Source organism: Macaca thibetana, chromosome 16 (genome assembly GCF_024542745.1).
Source record: "Macaca thibetana thibetana isolate TM-01 chromosome 16, ASM2454274v1, whole genome shotgun sequence".
In the NCBI taxonomy this organism is placed as follows: domain Eukaryota; kingdom Metazoa; phylum Chordata; class Mammalia; order Primates; family Cercopithecidae; genus Macaca; species Macaca thibetana.
In genome coordinates, this window is record NC_065593.1 from 55092647 (window position 1) to 55110730 (window position 18084).

The 18084-nt window shown below is 44.6% G+C and overlaps 1 protein-coding gene, 1 long non-coding RNA gene and 1 pseudogene across 8 annotated transcripts in view; 2 read left to right on the forward strand and 1 right to left on the reverse strand.

The window, feature by feature from the left end:
* LOC126938967 (uncharacterized) overlaps window positions 1–15862 on the forward strand; it is a 152403-nt gene extending 136541 nt beyond the window's left edge. Inside the window, exon 2 of the long non-coding RNA XR_007720264.1 lies at window positions 14898–15862. This is a non-coding gene — a long non-coding RNA (uncharacterized LOC126938967). The remainder of the gene's footprint in view (window positions 1–14897) is intronic.
* The window catches only part of LOC126938912 (leucine-rich repeat-containing protein 37A3-like), a 110268-nt gene that overhangs the window by 66946 nt on the left and 25238 nt on the right, over window positions 1–18084 (forward strand). For 2 of the 6 annotated variants that reach the window (XM_050763650.1, XM_050763655.1), the window contains one exon: window positions 5177–9750. The gene's annotated coding sequence lies outside the window, so the exon portion shown is untranslated. Of the gene's footprint in view, window positions 1–5176; window positions 11132–11683; window positions 12074–13947; window positions 14042–18084 lie in introns of those variants that run through there. The other 4 variants (XM_050763652.1, XM_050763654.1, XM_050763651.1 and 1 more) reach the window with 4 other exon arrangements.
* Window positions 8517–18084, reverse strand: part of LOC126938914 (leucine-rich repeat-containing protein 37A3-like) — a 37897-nt pseudogene continuing 28329 nt past the window's right edge. Inside the window, exons 8-11 of the transcript XR_007720227.1 lie at window positions 15909–16027; window positions 12152–13959; window positions 11445–11549; window positions 8517–8594 (exon numbers count right to left, since the gene is read on the reverse strand). The product of XR_007720227.1 is annotated as a leucine-rich repeat-containing protein 37A3-like (transcript). The remainder of the gene's footprint in view (window positions 8595–11444; window positions 11550–12151; window positions 13960–15908; window positions 16028–18084) is intronic.

The window sequence follows — 18084 nt, forward strand, 5'->3', positions numbered from 1 at the left end:
TTATTGTTTGAACTGAATTAGTTGGAAGTTCTGTATACATACAGTGGGAATTTAGTATGTTTTCCTGGAATCACTTCATTCCCTCTTTGAGTTCTCAGCTTGGGGAGGAAGCTTCAGGTTTCCTATCCCAGCCTTGCTGCTGGCCTGCCCCTCTGCCTACCTCTCACTCAGGTACCAGCTTCACTCAGTCCCCCACTTCACTCAGTCTCCCCAAATCTCCCCCTCCGCTTTTTTTTTTTTTTTTTTTCTTGACAGAGTCTCGCTCTGTGACCCAGGCTGGAGTACAGTGGCATGATCTCAGCTCACTGTAATCTCTGCCTCCTGCGTTCAAGTGATGCTTGTACCTCAGCTTCCCGAGTAGCTGAGATTACAGACGTGCACCACCACACCCAGCTAATTTTTTTGTATTTTTAATAGAGATGGGGTTTCACCACGTTGGCCAGGCTGGTCTCGAACTCCTGACCTCAGGTGATCCGCCTGCCTCCCAAAGTGCTGGGATTACAGGCCTGAGCCATCACACCTGGCCACCCTCTTCAAACAAAATATGGGCATTTCCATTGGCCTAGGTCTTCACCTTGCCTACTTTATTGACTTACATTACTTACCTGGTCCCTGGAGACATAGACACATTTGTCACCCTTAGAGCTCAACCAAATTGTATTGAATGCATTTATTTGGCAATTTGTGCCTGTATTTTAATCTTCATCTCACATATGTGTTCTATTTTCCTAACTAGGTTGAAATAAGTTATCTGATGTACAGAATCCTGTTAAGTATTTTTCTTTCTTTCTTTTTTAAAAATTTTGAGACAGGGTCTTGCTCTGTCACTGAGGCTAGAGTGCAGCGGTGCAATCACAGCTCAGTGCAACATCCACCTCCCAGGCTCAAGGGATCCTCCCACCTCAGCCTCTTGCCTAGCTGGAACCACAGGTGTGCACCACCATGCCCGGCTAATTTTTCAATTTTTTTCTAGAGACAAGGTCCTGCTATGTTGCCCAGGCTGGTCTCGAACAATCTATTGTCTGGCCTTGGTCTCTCAACGGGCTGGGATTGCAGGTGTGAGCTATTGCGCCCGGTCAACTATTTTTCTTTAAATTACTTTTTGGTTGAGGCCCGGCACGGTGGCTCACGCCTGTAAACCCAGCACTTTGGGAGGCCGAGATGGGCCTCCCCATAATGAGGTCAGATCGAGACCATCCTGGCTAACACGGTGAAACCCTGTCTCTACTAAAAATACAAAAAATTAGCCGGGCATGGTGGCGGGCACCTGTAGTCCCAGGTACTCGGGAGGCTGAGGCAGGAGAATGGCGTGAACCCGGGAGGTGCAGCTTGCAGTGAGCCGAGATCGCGCCACTGAACTCCAGCCTGGGCAACAGAGTGAGACTCGGTCTCAAAGAAAAAAAAAATTACTTTTGGTTGTCACTTATCTCCATAAATATTAATATATGTTTATAAAATCTTTCTCTTATCTGAAGAGCTGACCTCAACCACTCAGGGTTGAGTCCCTGTGATAAGGTTTCAGGGTGCCTGAAATGTCTTCATGATTCGTCCCCTGGGCTAAGCTGAAAGCTAGTGACATGTCAGGTCAATAAATTAAGGTTATTTCCCGATAATACAAACATGTAACACCGTGAAGTAGGTTTTAGACAAGATTCCCTGTTTTCCACGGCAAACGAGGTCCTAGCTAAGGCTTTGGGAAGGTGGCGGGAGATTGGAAGTGCAGTAGTTGCGTTCTGGAGTTTACTGAGGCTTTCCCAGTGGGGATTCCACGCAACAGGTCTTAGGACGCCCTTCCCTCAGGGCGTGGCTCCTGGCACAGATCCACAGCGGTTGTCATCGGAGTCAATTTCAGGACTCCAGCTCCAAGCTTCGGAGTTCCCTAAATTCTGGGGGCTTGTCTGCTTGTCTCCCCCAACTAATTTCCCTCCGTCGCTGGTGCTGCCCGGTGCCTTCGGTCGCTCGGGCGGCCCCTCTCCGCGACTTTTTTTTTCTTTCTCTCTCTGGCTCTTTCAGCATCAGTTTCCCGATGGGGCGAGAGGGCAATAATACCTGGGGGCTCCCCTGCCTTCCTCTCCCAGCCGCAGAAGGGGAGATGCGGGGAGGAGGTCTGGCCGGCTTTGGGCCCCAGACGGAGGCTGTGGTCTCCGAAGGCCTTTGACAAGGGGCATTTCGCGAACTGCATGCCCCTCTCAGCCGCGCCACCGGCGCCCGGAGTCCAGCCGCGCCGCGCTGCGCGGAGTGCGGGCGCTCCGGGCTCCCGCCCGGGACTCTACACTCCTGCGCCTCCCGCAGCGCCGCCGCGTAGCGTCGCTGCGTCCCAGGCTCTCCCGCGGTGCAGCTCACGTGACCCCGCTCTGGTAGAGGGAAGAAACAAGATAGCGGCAGGCGGCGATCCGGCGTGGGGCCGCAGCAATTCTGATTGAGCCTTCTCCCTCCAGCCGCTTCCGCCGGCCGGGCCCCTCCCGCCCGGCACCGCGGGCCTCCCCACCCGCCCCAGCGCTGCCCACCGCCCACACTGCGCCCGCCCCTTCCCCTCCGCTTTACCTTCTCCCTCCTGCCTAGGCTCCAATCGGAGGGGCAGGTGGACAGGCCGCCCAAGCAGCCCGCGGCTCCCGCTGCGGAGCCCTGCCACCGCCGCCACGGCCCACGTCTGGACCCATCGAGGGTCTTCGCTCGCGGCACCGCGGTAGCCTCCGGGGCAGATGGGCCGCAGGCCAGGCTGAGATGGACCCCAAGACGCGGCTGAGCTCGCCCAGCAGGGGCAGCAGTAGCCGGAGGAAGCCGCTGCCGCCGGTCCCCCGCCCCCACGACTCTCGCATCCCTCCGCGGCAGCACCAGCGCCCCCGGGCGGCGGCCGGGGAGGGACGGGGGACGAGGAGGCGGGGGCGGCCACCTGGCCGGGACCATCGTGGCCCTGAGGGCCGTCACCAAGGTGGTGCACAATGATCACGACAGCGAGAAGGAGGAAGAGGACGGCCACACCGAGGAGACCCACGAGTCTGAGGACAATGAGGAGGATGAGATGGAGGAAGACGATGATGACTCCGATTACTCGGAGGAGCTGGAAGACGACGACGACGACGACGCCAGTTACTATATGGAAAGCAGCTTTAGGAGCCATAGTACCCACAGCAGCACTCCAGGTACCCACTCAGCGCAGTTGCCGCAGACTCCTTCCCCACCTCCTCTGCCCTCCCCCCTTGCTCAGTCCTGTACTGTGCATCCTGCTCCGGTCTCCCCCCAACCCCGCCGACCCCCCAAACAGAGAAAAACTGGATTTACAAGAGGAAAGAGGTGCATTGTTCAAAATGGAGATTGAATTGTTGCAGTTTGAGGCCGCACTCGCTCGATCTCTCTCACACCCCCTCAACTCCCTCTTTTCCTCTTCAAAAATGAATGCAGTGCAGTGTCTCCGCGGGCAGGATAGAAACTTTGGCAAACACATATCCATTGCATTCATTTTTCTCCCCTTGTTTTGGTGTGGTTCTCTGGAATGAAAGAAGCCTCTTGTTTTACAAACCTCTTTGCATTTCTAATGAGGTTTCTTTCGAATTTTTATTATATATCTGTTCCTTAAAAGGGAATTAAGGATTTGGGCCGATCGTGGCACACAAATACACACAAAAACATGCCTGTTTTCACACTCCTAACTGTGGTTTTTAAATTGTGTTAAGGAAACGGATTATTTGGGTTAGTAGGGGAACCTTACCTGGTCTTGTGTGTTTGTTTTTATTCTTCGAGTGCTAATGGGCACGTGCAACAGTTGCTAGTAAGTGGCTGATTAAAAAGCAAAGCAGAAAGCCAAACAAGACCCAACCAAATTTGGTAATTCATCCGATTCAAAATTGTTTTTGACTGTTAAATCAAAAATAAAAGTATAAGACCGCAGGAACGCGTGTCATAACTCATTTGATCGCTTTGCCTTGCTTGGGAAATGCGGTTTCGTGTCACCTGTTGTAGAAGATGTGTAGTTGATCATCCTAGACATAATTGCCAAAAATAAACTTTTGGACCAACTTCTGCGTCAGTATCAGATTTCTTACACAGCGACTTTTTCTTTTCATTCTATTTCTTAGGAAAAAGCCCTCCCAAAATCCATAATGAATCTCTCCATGGCAATCCCTCTTCTGTTTTCACATGGAAAAGTTTCTGTGGGCTGGTAATGAGATGCATTTTGTTAAACAACCCCCCCGCCCCCACCAAAGGCTGCTTTGTATTAAATACTTAGTTGCAATTTACTAAATTGTGAAATTAACCAAAGCAACAACCGGCAAGACTTTTCCTTTATAATTTTGCAAATCTAGATTAATTAAATTAGAATCTGGTTTTAAAAGCATTTCAAAAATAAGGTTTATGAGGAAATACTTGTGAGCAAAAAGGACCTTTTTTTCCTTGAAGTGAGGTATGTCACCTCTTTCTCAGATCGTCTAGGGTAGAAGAAGTGGTTAAATTGAAAAGTTTCCATTTTTCTATAAATGCTTAAATACTTGTTGGAGAAGTAGGGTAGTATTATATTAAGCCAAATGTAAACCCACGTAGGCTGTCCTAACATAAGCTGTAAAAAGGTAATTTCTGTTGCCCGATGGTCAGAATCGTTGCCAGACTTGTCCTGGGAGGCTGGCTGAAGAATGAAGGGAATGAATCAAGTATCAGGTGTTTATGTCTTATATGTAGAAAGGACTACATGTAAATTCTTGCCAACTTAGTTTTAGTACTTTTTTTTTTTTTTTTTTTTTTTTTTTTAGAGGAATCCTTGCTCTGTCACCTAGACTGGAGTGCAGTGGCACAATCTTGGCTCACTGCAACCTCCACCTCCCGGGCTCGAGTGATTCTCCTGACTCACCCTCCCGAGCAGCTAGGATTACAGGCACCCACCAGCACGCCTGACTAATTTTTGTATTTTTAGTAGAGATGGGGTTTTACTATGTTGGCCAGGCTGGTCTCGAACTCCTGACCTCAAGTGCTCTGCCTGCCTTGGCCTCCCTCCCAGAGTGCTGGGATTACAGGCGTGAGCCACTATACCTGGCCCTTAGATGTGTCTTTGTGCTTTGCATGCAAGTGTGTGTTAGTAATGGACTTCTTTTGTAAAATAATTTTATTAATTATACAAGAAAATAATTTAGTGTATGTTTATTTATTTATTTATTTATTTATTTATTTATTTATTTTTGGACAGCGTCTCCTCTCAGGCTGGAGTTTGGTGGCGTGATTCCAACTCACCTCCTGGGTCAAATGATTCTCCTCCTTCAGCCTCCAGAGTAACTGGGATTACAGGTGCGTGCCACCATACGCAGCAAATTTTTGTATTTTTAGTAGAGACGGGGTTTCACCATGTTGGCCAGGCTGGTCTTGAACTTCTAAACTCAGGTGATCCACCTACCTTGGCCCCCCAAGATGCTGGGATTACAGGCGTGAGCCACCACCTCAGGCCAAGTATATTCTTTTGATATTAAAAATTAAAGTATTATAAAATTGAAAACCCAAACCACAATGAGATGCCACTTCACATTCACTAGCATGGCTGTAATTATTTTAAAAAAATAAAAAGTATTGGGGAGGATTTGGGGAAACTGGAACCATTATATATTGTTAGCGAGAATGTAAAACCATGTAGCACTATGGAAGATACTTTGGCAGTTACTCAAAAAGTTAAACTTAGAGCTACTATATGACCTAGTAATTCTATTCATACATATATAGTCAAAAGAATTGCAAACAAATGGTCATGCAGAAACACATGCACATATGTATACAGCAGCATTATTCTCAATGATCAAAAGGTGCAAACAACCTACATGTGCATTAACTGATGAATGGGTAATGCAAATGTGATTGATCCATATAACAGATGTATTCTTCAGCCTTGAAAGGAAGGAAATTCTGATGCGTTACAACATGGAGAACCCTTGAGGGCGTTATGCTAAGCGAAATAAGCCCGTCACCAAAGGAGAAATACTGTGTGATTCCACTCACATGAGGTACTCAGAGTGGTCAGATTCATAGAGACAGAAAGTAGAAGGGTGGTTACCGTGGGCTGGGAGAAGGAGAGAATGGGGTTAGTGTTTAATAGGTCCAGAGTTTCAATTTGGGAAGATGAAAAAGTTCTGGAGATTTGTTGTACAACAATGTGAATGTTCTTTTTTTTTTTTTTTTTTTTGAGATGGAGTCTCGCTCTGTCACCCTGGCTGAAGTGCAGTGGCCAGATCTCAGCTCACTGCAAGCTCCGCCTCCCGGGTTTACGCCATTCTCCTGCCTCAGCCTCCCGAGTAGCTGGGACCACAGGCGCCCGCCACCTCGCCCGGCTAGTTTTTTGTATTTTTTTAGTAGAGACGGGGTTTCACTGTGTTAGCCAGGATGGTCTCGCTCTCCTGACCTCGTGATCCGCCCGTCTCGGCCTCCCAAAGTGCTGGGATTACAGGCTTGAGCCACTGCGCCCGGCCGTGAATGTTCTTAACACTACTGAATTGTACACCTAAAAGTGGTTACAGACAACCAGGTGTGGTAGCGGACGCCTGCAATCCCAGCACTTTGGGAGGCTGAAATGGGAGGATCACTGGAGTCCAGGAGTTCAAGACCAGCCTGGGCAACATAGTGAAATCCTGTCTCAACAAACAATGCAAAAATTAGCTAGGTGTGGTGGTATGTGCCTGTGGTCCCATTTACTTGTGAGACTGAGATGGGAGGATCACTTGAGCCCAGGGAGGTTGAGGCTGTAGTCAGCCATGATCACACCACTGCACTCCAGCTGGGACGACAGAGTGAGACCCTGTCTCAAGAAAAGAGGGGGGCAGTGATTAGAGTGTAAATTTTATGTTATGCCTACTTTACCACAATTTTAAAAAATTGTTTGAAAGAAGCCACACACAAAAGTCTTATTTAGTGAAATTGTGTGTTGTATGATTTCATTTATATGAAATGTCCCAAATGGGCAAATTACAGGAAGTCAGTAAATACTTGCCAGGAAATGGGAGAGGAAATGGGGAGTAGGGCCAGTGATTCTCGGGTGATGAAAATGTCCTGGAATTAAATAGTGGTGACGGTTGTACAACCTTGTGAATACTATACTAAAACCCACTAAATTCTGCACTTATTTAAAAGGGTGAATTTATGGTATATAAATTAATTATATCAATAAAAATTAATAAAAAGGTATGGTATGAGGAATTGGGAAAACATTATATGTATATATATGCCTTAAGTCTTTAATCAGTTCCCTTTGTCCTTTCTGCAACAAAGTTATACCCAACCGATACTATTTTATCATAAGGTGTGCAGTCCAGAACTATCTGTATATCTTTATCTCTCTCCGTATATGTATATCTCTGTATCTATATCTCTCCAGAAAAATCTGCAAAATAGCTTGGTGAATTTTCTTCTTGATTTTAACACTTAACATTTTTTTGGCCAGTCGTGGTGACTCACACCTGCAATCCCAGCACTTTGGGAGGCCAAGGTGGGTGGATCACTTTAACCCAGGAATTCAAGACCAGCCTGGGCAACATATCAAGACCCCTTCTTTACAAAAAATACAAAAATGAGCCAGGCGCACGTGCCTGTAGTTCAGCTACTTGAGAAGCTGAGGCAGGAGGATCATTTAGGCCCAGGAGGCAGAGGTTGCAGCGAGCCGAGATGGTACCACTGCACTCCAACCTGGGTGACAGAGCCAAACTTTGTTTCAGAAAAAATCTAGCCTCCCAGTGGCTTATTCCTGTAATCCCAACACTTTGGGAGGCCTTTAAGGCAGGAGAATGCCTTGAGCCGAGGAGTTTGAGGCTGCAGTGAGCTGTGATTCTGCCATTGTACTCCAGCTTGGGAGACAGAAACAGACCTTGTCACAAAAATAGATTAATTAATTTAATTAAGTAAATTTCTTTTCTTTCCTTTCTTCCTTTTTTTTTTTTTTTTTTTTGACAGGGTCTCACTCTTTCACCCTGTCACCCAGGTTGGGGTGCAACAGCTCAATCTCAGCTCATTGCAACCTCCACCTCCCAAGTTCAAGCGATACTCCCAACTCAGCCTACCAAGTAGCTAGGACTACAGGTGCACACCACCATGCCTGGCTAATGTTTTTTGTTTGTGTATTTTTTGTAGAGATGGGAGTTTTGTCATGTTGCCCATATATTTGTAGAGATGGGGGTTTTGTCATGTTGCCCAAACTCCTGGGCTCCACCCACCGATCCACCTACCTCAGCCTCCCAAAGTGCTGGGATTACAGGTGTGAGCCATTGTGCCTGGCCAATTTTTTCCTTTTACTGTGTGCGTCTGTGGTTCCACAACTTCCTTTTTTCCCCTGTTCTCTATGGACCTTCTACTTCATTTGGACTCTGCTTAGATTGGCCTAGTTTTCTCTTTAATCAAATCTTCAGGAAGCAATTTATTACATTAAAAATGATCTAACAAGCTTTATTTTTATCATTGTTAAAAATCCTGTTTTCAATAACACAACCACAAAGTAAAGAATGTTATCATTGATTTAATCAGTAAAAAACAATACTTAACAATAAAATTTTTCAAACACGGCTCCAGGTCATCCAGACGACTTAGCTTGGGCTCAAGTTATCTTCCTTTGATGCCCTTCTCTTCTTCCAACGAATCTGTTTTGGAAGAAAACACAATTAAGATTATCCATCACAACAACCACTATCTCCAAATCTGTATTCATTCCATTTATTCATTATAAGTCTCATCTACCTGATGAGATAACTTTTTTGAAGACAGGAATTGTATGCTGTTCAACAGAGCTTTGATTCTTCCACAGTTCAGTCATCCTTGCTATCTTGCGGGGGACTGGTTCTAGGATACCGCCCCCACACCATACCAGAATCTGTGGATGCTCAATCCCTTACATATAATGGTGCAGTATTTGCATATAACCAACACACATCCCCCATATACTTTATTTACTTACTTAGAGACAGGATCACCCTCTGTCGCTCAGGCAGGAGTGCAGTGTCACAATCACAGCTCACTGCAGCCTCAACCTCCTGGGCTCCAGTGATCTGCCCACCTCAGCCTCTTGAGTAGCTGGGACTACAGGTGCATACCACCACACCTGGATTTTTTTTTTTTTTTTTTTTTTAGTAAAGACAAGGTTTCACTATGCACCAAGGTTGACCTCCCAAAGTGTTGGGATTACAAGTGTGAACAACCGTGCCTGGTCCCAGGTACTTTAAGTCATCACTAATAAAATGTATCAATATTGTACAATGGTGACAGTTGTTATACTTTTTATTTGTATTTTTGTTTCTTTTTTTTTTTTTCAAGTAATCAGCCTCATCCAGTTGAATCTGAAGATGTGGACCTGCTGATGAAGAGGGCTAACTGTATCTAACTTAGGATCTTGCATGCAGCTAGCACTTAATACATTTTATTGACCGTTTTAGCTAACATTCAACAGACGATTCCTAACAAAAAACTCTTAAAAGTAGGACAAAAAGGAAATCTGAGTCCTTCCTCTAAAGTGGCTGGAAAACCAGCCTGGGCAACATAGCGAGACCTTGTCTGTACAAAAAAAATTTTTTTAATTAGCTGCCTGCCTGTAGTCCCAGCCACTCAGGAAGCTGAGGCAAGAGGATCCCTTCAGCCCAGGAGTTTGAGGTTACAGTGAGCTAGATTACACCATTGCTGTCCAGCCTGGGTGACAACAAGGCCCTGAAAAAGAAGAAAAAAAAGGAAAGGAAAAAGGAAAGGAAGGAAAGGATGTAAGTATTGAAAAGGAAGAGACAAAACTATCATTATTTGCATATGAAATGATAAGTGTTAGACAGTCAAAGAAGCCCAAGAGAATCAACTAAGATTTTAGTGGAAGCAATATGAGAATTCAGTATGGTGGCTAGAAGCAAAATCAAGAGAGCAGCACACAAATCTCAAATACTTTTCATATGTACCACCATTAACTAATTAGAAAATGGAAGAAAGATCCCATTTACAATGGCAATGCAAATGTATGAAGTATTTAGGAACAAAAATACAAAGATCTTTTATCTGACAAAAGATGTGTAAGATCTATATGATGGAAATCCTAAAATTCTTCTGAAAGACATTAACAAGAAATGAATACATGACATGAAATACCACGTTCCTAGAATGTTGTACAGATGTCAGTTCTCAAATTAATCTACAAATTTAATGTAATCCTATTAAAATCCCAAGATAGTTTTTGGTGGTGGCTGCTTTTGAGACAGGGCCTCGCTCTGTTGCCCAGGCTAGAGTGCAGTGGTATGACCACAGATCACTGCATTCTAGACCTCCCTGGCTCAAGCAATCCTCCCACTTCAGCCTCTAAAGACTCTCATATGGTGTCCAAGAAATGGGGACAAATCTCACGAAGGGACTAGGCTCAGGAGGGCTGGATATTCAGGGAAGGTTTCAAGCAGAAAGATGAACTTGACTTTGGAGAGATTCATGGGACTCCCACAGGCAGAGTGAAGGGCATTTTAGATGGACAGATGCACAGACCAGAGCAGAAATGCGGATGGTGTGACTGGGGTATGGTGAGGGGCTGCTCTGGCTGGAATGGAGGGCTGCCACAATAATGGAAATGGTAAATGAGGCAAGTAAGGTTGGACTGGTAGCATAGCGTCAAGGGTGCCAGCTTATTAAATCACTTCCAATATGCTAGCACTGGCCTGTTGGGAAAAGTAATACATCATGTAATCGAACAAAAGGCAAACAGAGGCAAGCTCCAGGAATGGGCACTGTGAACAGGACTTGCCCCAGAGTAGCCAGATGTAGGCTTTAGATATGTTGATGCAGGTTGAGCATCTCTAATCCAAGGGGGATTGTCCCATATGGTGTCCAAGAAACGGTGACACATCTCACAGAGGGCCTAGGCTCAGGAGGGCTGGAGTATGAGATGCTCCCCTCCCCTGTGAACTTAAAAATGTGGCCAACAATTTTTTTTTTTAAATGGCTACTCTGTAGTGCTTTAACTGGAGCTATTTAGACAACACCTTACACACTGGAGAAGGACGATACTGTGTGAACCTAATAAGTCTACAAGACAATACTTCTCTCTATTGGCTGTCTCCTTCCTCTCCAGGGTGATGACAGCTCCTTGAGGTGGAGATTATACGTCTCTCATCATTTCAGCAACAAGGAAATAAATTAGTGGCAGAGTAAGGGTGACTTGGTGAGTATATCCAATTGTTGACATCGTTTTGGGTGGGACAAATTTTGCTATTATATCAACTTAACTTCTTAAAATAATCTAGTGGGATTAACTTGGTTTCAATTCATAGAAATCTCCTGGAAGTGAGGTTTCTTTAAAATCCTGGAATATACACTACAGTAAAAGAACAAAGCGTACCTCAGCCTTAAACGACTGAAGAAGAATGTCAAGTAGCAGCAGGTGGGTAAGTGGCTTTGGTTTTCAGTTTGTGGGCTCTGAATCCACGCAAAGACAGCACTGCATTCTGAAAACCTGAATTAATTATTGTCCTTACCTCAAAGAGGCAGCAAATTATAATTAAAGTCGTTAGAATTTCGATCACAAATAATGCCAAGATGAGTTTGTTGTTATAGCCATATCCTGGAACTTCTTTCGTGAGCTTAACAAAAAAAAAAAAAAAAAAAAGGAAAGAATAATTAAAAAAAAACAAAAACAAAGAGAATGAAAGCTAACTTTTCAAAACCCCAGTGTTCCAGGTGAGTAGCTTATTGGTTCTTTTTTATTTTTGTTGAGATGGGATCTCACTGTCACCCAGGCTGGAGTACAGTGGTGCGAACACAGTTCACTACAGACTCGACTTCCCTGGGTTCAGGTGATCCTCCAACCTTAGCCTCCCCAGTAGCTGGGATTACAGGCATGTGTCACCATACCCAGCTAATTTCTGTATTTTTTGTGGCGACAGGGTTTCAGTATGTTGGCCAAGCTGTTCTCAAACTCCTGACCTCAAGTGATCCACCCACCTTGGCCTACCAAAGTGCTGGGATTACAGGCGTGAGCCACCCCACCTCACCTACAGTTCATCTTGTGCACTAATCTATTTCACCCTCTGCATGAGCAAAGTGGGAGATCACCGTCATGGCCGAAGTTACATGACCAGGACGAGCTATGGCCTAGGAGTCCCAGGTTCTCCTGTGTGGGCACTTTCCTGGAATACACTAAATGATGGGAAATCTGGGTCTCATGTTTCTGTGTGGTCCTCACCTCACTCAACTTCTGCTCTTTCTGTTCACTCTGGGCTTCCATGCTCTCATTAATATAGTTCTCAGTTTTCCACTGTTCCGTATCCCATTCTGCCTTGGACGCCTTTACTTCCTGCTGCTCACGGAGAAGCTTCATCAGGAGGCCTGTCCTGGAGATGAGCTTGGCACAGGTCAGTTGCACACGGGTGTCAGAGCAGTCCATTTTTAAGGTCCGGATTACATGAGAAATGAGCTTTCTCACATTGTTGTTGGGGATGAGGGACCGTAGCTGCTCGGTTAGCTGATTTTCAAACTGATCACCTGCAGACGAGAGCAACGGGTAATTGAAGCTTTTGGGCTCGGGGGACAGGTCAGTGCCCATGTTGTTGTATTCCCATTGTGTCTGATTAGTTCGTTTAACAGCTGGCCCTAAGTTGAACGCAGTCCCAGCGGAATCTGCCTCAGGAGGAGGATTGTAGGTTGTGTTTTCAGAGATGGTGCCTTCCGGCATAGTAGTGTTTTCCATAAAAATGTTTTCTTCAAAGGCATTTCTTGCAGTTGTGTTCTTTACATTAGTGTCCTCTATAACACATTCTGAAGGATCAAATAGTTTAGGAAAAGGATTTTCCTGAGGACTCCAGTCTCCTAAAGATGAAAAAGTCCCTTGTGAAAGGGAATTTATGAGGCTCTTCGCTGCAGAGAACAGCGGCCTCTTTGCAAGCATCAGTCTATCGAGGTAACTTTCCTTTCTCAACTTTCTAATCTTTTTGACCTTGGGTGTTGTGTGGGCCACGCGGGAGCGAGTTTTATGAAAGTGGTAGTTTTTTCTGGAATGTATGATTGGTTTAGCAGCCTTCATACTTTTAACTCTAGCCTTTGCGTTTTCTAAAATGAAAATGGCGTGGGTTAAGTCTTTCGATCTGTCTCTGACCTCAGGTAGGGCTTTTGCAGGGGTGGAGGCAGAAGGCTCGCCCATGGAGAAGGGTTTCAGCACAGAGGAGACTGCTGCGTTAAGCTCTTGGGTGAACGAAGGCTTCATATAGATGGCATTTCCCGCTAACTTCTCACGCCCCTGCTCTGTGTGAGGCTGTTCCAGCTCCCTTGAGACCGGGCTCCCGAGCCTTTTTTCTTGGGCAGCGTTCTCCACAAATGCCTGCGCACCCTCTTCCCTCCTGGTGCTCTGCTTTCCCACCTCTTTGAAGTGCCTTTTCTGGATGCTCCTTGGGCCCGTGAGGACTCTGTTCACTCTCTGCAGGTTGTTGCCTACACTTTGAATCTTTGCCAGGCTGTTTTCCTGTGGTTGGACAGTTTCTAATTTCTTTTCAAATAATTGGCGTTTAAATTTGTTACCTAGAAGGCTGGACTGCATAAGCATGGCAGTTTTTTTGTCCCTTTTAACTTCATTGATTTTTTCTTGTTTTTCCGCATTTAGTGTCTTTTCTAGCAAATATAGCTTTCTCAATTTATTTTCATAAGTTGAGTTGTTGGATGCAGGTTGAAGAGAAGGGCTGTTTGTATTGTTTTTCAAAATACTCAGGGGCCTATTGCGATCTTGCACATTTGCAAAAAGCAGTTTAGTGAACGGTAACAATATTGATTCCGCATCTAGATTTCCTGCTGAGAAATAAGGCAAGATGTAACTTAGTGCACTGATAACCTCACTCTCGTCATTGGTGTCTAGCTGCTCACTCCCAAAGCCTGACAAGTTGATGTCACTGCTGTCTGAGGGCGCTTCCGGCTCAATAGTCAGCTCAGTGCTCGTGTGCTTCTTCCGGGCTTGTAACACCTTCATGAACGCTCCTTCTGGATTCCCTACAGATGCTTCTTCAGCTGTGAAAAAAGAAGAGACTGTTTTGATCATGAAAGATGATGGGACGGCATGCATCAGTCCACAGCTGTATGCCCCAGTCACACAGAGTAGGAGTCAGCAAACATTCGAGTGCCATTCAGAGAGGAGAAACACACACCCAATCCTAAACCTACGAAATGGCAACAACAAAAGGAGAAAAGACATCTTTTGAAAACATGGCCACCTACTTGGAGCATTCCATAGTGTGACATAGAGTAACTCTGCTTAGGATTATTCCATTGATCCCCAGGGGCCAGTTGCCCAGTGCTCAGTCAAAGCCCAAGGTGGAAGACAAGTGCTTCCCTGATGAGCTGGCTTCTCTGCAGACTGCTCCGTACCCTGTGCTGTCCTGCCTCAGATGCAGAGAGAGTACAAGGCTCCCTCTCTCCTTGTCCTCAGTGTACCCGTGTTTTTGCTACCATCACAGCTGAATGCAATGGAAGGCGGTCCTCTGAGAGGAGCAGGGTGGAGATGCTAACTTGGAGAGCCCCTCCTATTGCTGATAGATTCTCATCTGGCACACGCTCCACCCACCCACCCCATTCTCTGCTCCCACATGCCGTAGCCCCATCACAGAAGACATGACATGGAAAAAACACCGTGTCCACCTTAATTCTTTTCTTAAATTTGGACAGGGATCCAGGGTGTAGGTTAAGGGATTTTTAATTTGCCAGATTGTATGCTATGCTTATGTTGTTGAATGTAGAATGAATCTATGGTATGACAGCAGTTTCTGGATAAACATTACTTGAGGACCTAAAATGCAGAAGGGAAAAAGCAACTTTTATCAGTTGCCTACTTTGCTTTCATTTTATCTCTAATATTCTGGATGGGGAACCATCCAAAGCTTCTGAATGCATGAAGGTCAAGTGTGCCCGTGTGCAGCTGGCTTTCTTTTCCAGAATTAAAAGTATTTTAGGTGGTGCTGAGGGTCAGAGGAAGAAGTAAAGATTGTAAGAAAGGAGAAACATGGGCTTGGGGAGAACCCAGAATTGAGGACAGAAGACGTGGCACAAGGTACAGCACTTAGCACCTCTGATCTTGTTTTTCCTCATCTGTAAAAGGAGATTATCAATGCTTTTCTGCCCACCTCTTGGGGAGAAGGGAAGAATATAATTGGTAAAAAAAAAAAAAAAAAAAGTTTTGAAAAATAAGCAACACTGTCTTTATATAAGTAGCCAAGCATTATTAATTATCCACCCCATATCACTCATAGATACCTGTATTCAAGCTATCTGGACATGAAAGCAGTCACATTTTAGAAGTCATGAAGTTGGTGCTAATAAACCTAATCTACAGAAACACTCCTGAAAGCACTTGTGCCTTTGTTCTGTGAATGGAAAGGTTTGAATTCAGAGCAAGTTCAGCGTTGGATGGTCTAAGCTTGGAAAAGCCCTCCATTCCATTAGAAGAGCTAGGCAGCAATTTCTGGTTATGGAACCAGAAACTCTCAGGCTTCAAATAAAACAGCATCACTTGTACTCTTATAAACCTGTAAAAACAAAAAAATCAAAACCAGATCTACATCTGTCCTGTAAGGCAGAGAGTACTTGAGACCCCATGGATATAAAACCAGTTTACAAACTACATTGCACTATATGAATAAATTGTCACTGGAGGCAAAGCACCAAGCAGAGAGCACAGTACACAGTGTGTGGATGTTAATGTTATTCCCTAGTCTTCCCATTCCTTTGTCTTGGTCCTTTGTGCATATGGAACCGTTCTATTATTAAATTTTGTAATAATAACGGAGAACCTGACTCTCAGCAAGGGAATAGTTCAGAAATTGAGGGAGTTTAACTCTGAATGAGTAAATAAAATAAAGCAATTACATCATTAACTTACAATTTTATCATCATTAAAAATAAAACGTTTAAAAACAAATACTTAAAATAATGTAACAATTGATCACCAGGCAATTTGGACTCACGACAATGTATGGTGTTTGTCAGACATGCACTGTTGCAATGCAGCTTGACTGTCTTGCAGACAACCTCAATGCTGTTTTTAAATTGGCAGAGGCAGCAGGCCATACAGCTAGGTAAGATCCTATAGATGAAAACACAAAACATTAGTGGTAAAGCGGTTGAGTAGGTAAAGGAGGCAGGCCAACGCTACCACAGGGCTGGGCAAAAAGGTGTTACTGAGGCCCATGGACTGGACAGTTGGGTAGGAACTAGAAGGCCAATAGGAAGGAGGGCAAAGGTACCCAACCAAACAGTAAGTATGGCAGTGAGTACGGTATGCCTAGAACAAAGGTGGTTGGGATTAGAATTGGGTGACACTGATCAGTAGTTTAATTCAGAAGTATTTCTTCCCAACTCAAAAGTCTCACTTTGGGCTGAAAGTACACAGGAAGAAGGTAGACTTCTAAGAAGAGTCACAGGGTTTCACCATGTTGCTCAGGCTGGTGTAGAACTCCTGGACTCAAGCAATCCTCCCACCTTGGCCTTCTGAAGTGCTGGGATTACAAGTGTGAGCCACTGCAGCCAGCAAAATAATTACAATGGAGAGATCTGGAAGATCACCTTAATCAAGTGATCAAATTTAGTATTATAGGCGATCTGCTGTTACGAGGCAGGAAGGATACATTACCTATGCAGTATTTTTCCCAAAAATGAGGAAACTGACAAATCCAGATTGTGGGACATTTACAAGACAACTATCTTTGACTCTTAAAAAATGCCAATGTCATGAAAGATCAAAGAAAGTAGAGGAATGTTTTAGATTAAAGGAAATGAAGACATGACATGCAGTGCCTGATTTTCAATTGGATTCTATACTATTCTTTTCATCTTTCTGGTATGTTTAAATTTTTTTCAAAATGTAAATTTGGGCAGAAGAGATAACCAAGACAATTGATTAATTTATTGCTATGGCTTATTGGGGGCAGTTTCAGAGAGATAAAGACAATCCCTGTAACTGGAGTAAAAGGTTAATCTTAGGCAGTATAGCATGGTCATTAAGAATACAGATTCCACAGCCAGACTGGGCTTAAATCCCAGCTCCGCTAATAATATGAATTTGGGCAAATTGCTTAATCTCTGTTCCTCGACCTAGTCATTATAATAGTACCTACCTCTAATGAGTTTTGAGGATTAAATGAATCAATACCTGAAAAATGCCTGGCACACAGTGAGTGCTCAATAGCAGTTAACTACTATAATTATTATGTTGCAGAGGTTGTGGGGGGCCTTTTCTGAGTCCTCCAAGAGGGTGGCTTTATTAGGGCCACATTAAGACTGTGGAGACAGAAGAGTGTTTCATGGATACATGAAGCCTATGAGTTGGGGGTACAATGTATAGAAGTTTTAGATTAAAACTGCATTAAGTTGGCCTGATACATCTTTCAAACCTTATAGAGGAATAATCACAAGTGACTAGTATTATTCCTTTGGGTCCAGTGGAAGCCTCTGATCTTCATGTGGACTGGACCCAGAACCGTACCCCAGCATTTTATTATACAGCAACCTTAACTCTGACACAAAGATGTTTCTTTTGTTTGTTTTGAGGCCGGGTCTCGCTCTGTTACACAGGCTGAGTGCAGCGGTGCAATCTCGGCTCACTGCAGCCCCTGCCTCCTGTGCTCAAGTGATCCTCCCACCTCAGCCTCCTGAGTAGCTAGAACTACAGGTGTGTGCCACCACGCCTGGCTAATGTTTGTATATTTTGTAGAGATGGGGTTTCACCATGTAGTCCAGGCTGGTCTGGAACTCCTGAGCTCAAGCAACCCTCTCTCTTTGGCCTCCCAAAGTGCTGGGATTACAGGCACAAGTCCAAAGGTTTTGTTACTCTTTTTCTGCCCCCAACTTTTTATTTTAAAGGTTTTATTTTTTTTCCTTTAAGCCTTAGGTGGCTGGAAAGCATTTTCAAATGGTATAATGAACACCTGTATAACTTTCATCTAGAATCAACAATTGTTATGCTTTGCCACATTTGCTTTCCGTGTGTGTGTCTAATACATTTTCTGGACAAGCCATTTGAGAGTCAGTTGCAGACATAATGACCCTTCACCATTAAATACTTCAGTGTGCAGCCCCTAAGAACCAAGGCATTCTCCTACATAACCAGAATACTATCATCACCCAATGGAACTTAATATTATC